Genomic DNA, 5,624 nt, shown 5'->3' with positions numbered 1-5,624 from the left:
TGGGTGTTGTAGCGAAACCAATTTGACAATAAATTTCATATTAAAAAAATAAAATAAAACGAAATGCAATTTTCTTCAAAGAAAAAAGAAAACTGCATATGCAGCGTTTTGTGTTTTGTGTGTGTGTGTGTGTCTGTGTGTGTGTAGTTGTTTAGTTTTCATAAGTCATGTGCATGAGGGTAAACCTTATCTACTGATTCCTGATAATCCACCTTGGCTGAAAATGGAAGTCCCTGCCTATAGATTTTTGACAGACTAAAGGTAGCATGTGAAAAGTCAAGAAAACCTCCAAGGTTTTGGCTTAAACTATTATAAATATGACTTTGCTGTTAAACTGATAGGAACAGATACTATACTTGATCTTAGCCAAACGGCCGAGAAGTGATATTATGACTTTGCTATTAATTGAGGCAGAAAGACTCCTTAATGATGTTCCTTAAATGGTGTTATTCTTTCCCCACAGTTCTCAAATCTGCCTGAAAATTAGAATCAGCTAGTGAGTTTCTTACAATACTCTTGAATTTCTCCCAAACCCTTACAGCAGAAGATTTTTAGTGTGGCCCCAGGACACCAGTATCAGAAGATTTCCACATTATTCTCATGTTCAGTCATGGCTGGAAAGCAATGCTCCATACTATTGCTTCTGTCACTTTAATATGCTTATGAACCACTTAGGGAACTTATAAAATTCAAATTCTTCTTCAGTTTTTCAAGGTGATAAAACTTTGTATTTCTCACAATGTCCTAGCTGGTTCCGATGCTGCTGGTGCACATTTTGCACAGCAAGCTACTGCTGCTATTCAAATCCATGACAGAGTGTAAAACATTCGTGTTAGCTATTCTGTATTAAAAAGATGTACGAAGTAAAAGATGTAATGGCTAATTAAGTTTGGCAGACAGTGAGTTAAACAAGGTTAGAGTTTTCTTTATTGCAAGATTTTTCATAGCTAATGCCCTCCTAAAGTTTCTTTTTCCCATACTCCGTTTTCATGGAGCATGTTACAGGATTAGCAATTTGCAAAACTCACTATCTTGTACTAATGCAGAAGTTGAGCTATCCTCAAATAATCTTTGCTACTTTCTTAAGAGCTTACAATTTTACTGAGACATCTGTTTAACTGATTTGTTTTCAGTTTCCTAATCTGATTCACAACTTGATGATTCTGATTTATTTACAAATGCAAGTAGGTTTTACAAAAAAAACAAATTAATCAGGCTTTAGATTTTAAAGTGATAATGTACATACACATGATTCTTTGCTTATACTTAAAAAATGCTTTACAAGTGAATATACTTTTTCTTTGTTTTCTTCTATAGCTTTCCCATGCACACATTTTCCTATGATTTTCTTTGCATAGTTTCATAGCATATTGTTTGTTGATGTATTTTTGTTAACCAATATTTTGTGAAACAATGAAATAAGAGAAAAATAATCTTAGGGCACCTGGGTGGTTCAGTGGGTTAAGCATCCAACTTCGGCTCAGGTCATGATCTCATGGTTTGTGGGTTCGCGCCCCTTGTCGGGCTCTGGGTTTACAGTTCAGAGCCTGGAGCCTGCTTTGGATTATGTGTCTCCCTCTCTCTCTGCCTCTCCCCCACTCATGCTCTGCCTCTCTCTGTCTGTCAAAAATAAATAAATGATAAATGTCACGATAACATGACAGCCCCAAACCTGTGGGATGCAGCATAGGCAGACATAAGAGGGAAGTATATAGCAAGACAGGTCTTCCTTAAGAAGGAAGAATGGTCTAAAATTCATTGCCTCTTCAGAAGCTGAGTGATAAGTCGCAAGCTTGCCAGGATTTACAGACCTAGAGGTAAACATAAACTCATTTTACATAGATGCTCAAGTGACAATGAGTCTTAGTTTCTGCTGCCTTGTGTAGGAAGGACTTTGGCATCTCCCCTGATGCTCCTCACTCCATGATATTTAGGGTCATAAATATTTTAAACTTCCCAAGAAGTTTACGTCTCACAAATACTCAGGTTCTTATTTTTTTCTGTTCCAATCTCTTTTCTAGATGTATTGCTCATCGCATGGATTTGCTGCTCTACCAGAGGCAGAGATCCAATTAAGGGACATCATCAACAGATGGATTGAGCTGTGGTATGAAGGGGGTGTGGATCCTGAGAGAGAATTGGTTAACTGACACCAGAGATACATGAAATGGACGGAAAATCAAAATGAATGTACATTAACTTGAATTTTCTATCCCATTATCTTCATTAATACGAGTTTACTGTGCTAAAACACTCTTGTTCAGCAATGTAAAATTCCAAAAAGTTTCATTCCAGGAACTTTTTGAAAGATACAGCAACTCTTCAATGGGAAGCATCAAATAATAGTTTATACCTTACAACTCTTTTAATCCCTTACTACAAATCTTTGCCTGGCTGTTCTTACCAATTCTAAATTATTCCATCATGATTCTTATCCTAATTGAGCCCCTCCTCTGAAGTATCCTCTATAAACAAGACATCAAAATCTTAACAAATATCCCAACTTTGTCATTCTCTCTCAGAGATGTTACTAAGACACTGTCAAAGTGGTGTTCTCATGTTAGAATGTGAATATTTTTCTTTTTCTGTACAAACAGGACTTTCTGACAGAGATAAAGAGCGCTCTATAATGATAAAGAATATATATTTTTCCTAAAATCATTTACTTCTCATATTCTAAGGTGATAGTTTTGGAGCCATGTGTTTATATTTCAAATAGTAATAAAACCCAGAGCCAATGATTACATTCTAAAATGTGAAAACCTAGGTGATTTTCCCCTTCTCTCCCTAAGAAAGGATTTGTTTACATTCCAAACTAAAAAAAGACCCATCTATCTCTACACAGACTGGAGTGAGGAGTGGGGTTACTATGCCAACACCTATATATTAAGCTTCTAATTTCAAAATTTTGATTCTTCTCCTATAGTATAGGTCCTCTCTACTCCCTTCCACATGCAGGTCTGTTTGGCTCTCACCATGTTGCCTCCTGGAGGAAAATGGAGCATGGACAAACAGTACTAAGATATTCTATAAATAAATAATCAGTTTTGCCTTTGATCCAGAAACCTTGTATATACTGTCAGAATAAAATAAAATATAAATATATATTTACTCCTTATCATATAAGCATTAAAATTAGCCTCCTGTTACTAATAGGCTGTTTTGGTGACATTTTTGAGAACCAGTATTCTATGGTGCTGAAATTCACAATGGTTTTGTGAAGAGAAAAAGGAAAAGAGGAAAAGAGAGGAGAGGAGAGAGGAGAGAAGAGAAGATAAAAGTGAAAAAAGAAAAAAGAGAAAAGAAAAGAAAAGAAAAGAAAAGAAAAGAAAAGAAAAGAAAAGAAAAGAAAAGATCACCTCAGCTATTCAGTCTTTGCAAGCTCTGAAAGCACCTTGATGGCAGCAAAGCTTCAGAAAGCACCATGCTCCTTCATTGTTTGCTTCCTTCCCCTATTACCCTACAAAACCCCACATAATCCACAAACAAGACATAGATATCAAGTTTTGCAAACTAATGCCTAAGGGATTAATCGGTCCATTTATTAAAGTAAAACTCCAACTAGGGCTCAGTAAAGACACCTTACTATAATCCAAAATATTTCTATGGCCCAAATACCCCTACATGACACACAAGAGATTCAGGGCAATGAGTGACTCTCTACATCTCCAGTAAAATGTTAAGTTTTTTTTCAAAGCTTTTCAGATGGAACCATGTGTTATACTGTTATTCCTGCCTTTGCCAAAAAATTTCAGTCAGCCTCCAAAAGTCTGTCCTATATTCCCTGTGCTCACTTCGTCCTCCAGCCTCTCTGCTGTCCTGCTATAATCCTAAATTCCCAGTATAAAAGTCATCCAAACACTGAAAGATCGCTTCCATGCTTCATCATTCTGGTTTGAAATTTCATAGATTTTAATGCGGTCTTATTTTTAACATGTAAAACTATATAAAATGTGGTGCTTCTTAAGTATTTATGTGTCTTACAAATTACTTTGGGTCTTGTCACATTGCAGATTGTGATTCAATAAGCCTAGGTAGGGTTTGCGTGTCTGTATTTCCTACAAGCTCCCAGGTGATGCTGCCATTGATGGTCTAAAGACTCCACATGAGGTAGCAAGGTGTTATAGGAAAACAAGCCTCCAGAAGAGTTTGCACATTTCAATAAATGTAAGGAAGACCTTCTAACACAGGATGAGCTATTATTGATTAAAATGCGGAAGCCAACTGTGTAAAGATGTGAGAATTGCCCTTCAAAGGGAATTAGTGATAGCTGGATACTAAATTCTTGCCTTTACCTTCTCTTTTCCTCTGTTCTTTTCCTTCTTCTCTTCCCATTGTGTCTAAATACCCATTCCTGTTTCTTCTTTTGCATTTCTGTACTAATACTTAATCTCCTTTTATCCCCTTCCATTCAACTTCTAAAGAAATGATTTTTATATTTCTACTTATTACTTTCAGGTTCATTTCCAAATTGTCTTGCTAAGCTCTGCATGGTTCCATCTAACTCGCCCACATTCAGGATGATCTCATAAAGAAATGGGCTATCAATATTGCACAATCATTTTTGAGGGGCATTAAAAAGATTGAGGCACTGTGAGTTATGCTAGACCAAAAGATACATAATATTCTCTAACAGTAAGCTTCCCCAAGTGTAGCTTAAGCAAGTCTGTAGTGATTATATTTTGTTTTTATTTTTATTGTCTAAATGTTTTTACTTAAAACAAATCATTGTGCCAAGAAAGAGCTGACTTTCCCCATTCCAAATTAAAGCACACCACAATAGGGGCAAATGTGGTTTAGTAGGATTGGTCCACTATGTGAATGGTTATCCTTCTACTCACTGTGGTTGGGGCAACTTAATTCATCAGCAGTCATTCTTACACAACATATCAACCCCAAAGTATTAATGTCACACAAAAGGAAGTGGTCTTAATATCATGAGTGGGGCAGTATGTTCTACAAATGCTAAAATGTAGAAGCACGAACACAAAAATTAAATAATTCGGATAATTTTCCGTTTCTGCTTACTCCTGTAATAAAAAGTAGTGTTGGGGTCTGACACCTAGATTTGGTTTTTATTCTGGCCATTTATAAAGTGTTTCCCCATCTGACTTGTATCAGTAGGGTTATGGATAAAAGTTCATTAACTTTAAAAAAAAAATTTAGTGTTTATTTATTTTTGAGAGAGAGAGAGAGAGAGAGAGCACAAGCAAGGAAGGAGCAGAGAGAAAGGGAGACACAGAATCCAAAGCAGGCTCCAGGTTCTGAGCTGTCAGCACAGAGCCCAATGTGGGGCTCGAACTCATGAACCGTGAGATCATGACCTGAGCTGAAGTCAGACGCTCAACCGATGGAGCCACCAAGATGCCCCAACTTTTTTTTTTTAATTTTAGAGAGAGAGAGCATGTGAGTCAGGGAGAGAAGTGGAGGGGGAGGGAGAGAGAGACAGAGACAGAGAAGGAGAGAGAATCTTAAGTAGGCTCCATGCTCAGGGCAGAGCTCGATGTGGAGCTCTATCCTACAACCCTGCAATCATGACCTGAGCCAAAATCAAAAGTTGAACACTCAACCAATGGAGCCACCCAGGTACCCCAAAATTTCATTCACTATGGAGAGAGGTGTAA

The 5,624-nt window shown here is 37.0% G+C and overlaps 1 pseudogene; it reads right to left on the bottom strand.

Moving 5' to 3' along the window:
- Nucleotides 1–256: 256 nt before the first annotated feature.
- On the bottom strand, nucleotides 257–386 carry LOC125924184 (uncharacterized; annotated as a pseudogene).
- Between the last annotated feature and the right edge of the window lie 5,238 nt (nucleotides 387–5,624).

Source organism: Panthera uncia, chromosome B1, assembly GCF_023721935.1.
Source record: "Panthera uncia isolate 11264 chromosome B1, Puncia_PCG_1.0, whole genome shotgun sequence".
Taxonomy (NCBI): domain Eukaryota; kingdom Metazoa; phylum Chordata; class Mammalia; order Carnivora; family Felidae; genus Panthera; species Panthera uncia.
Note: the sequence above shows the minus strand (reverse complement) of the source record. Positions and strands in the feature narration are given on the sequence as shown.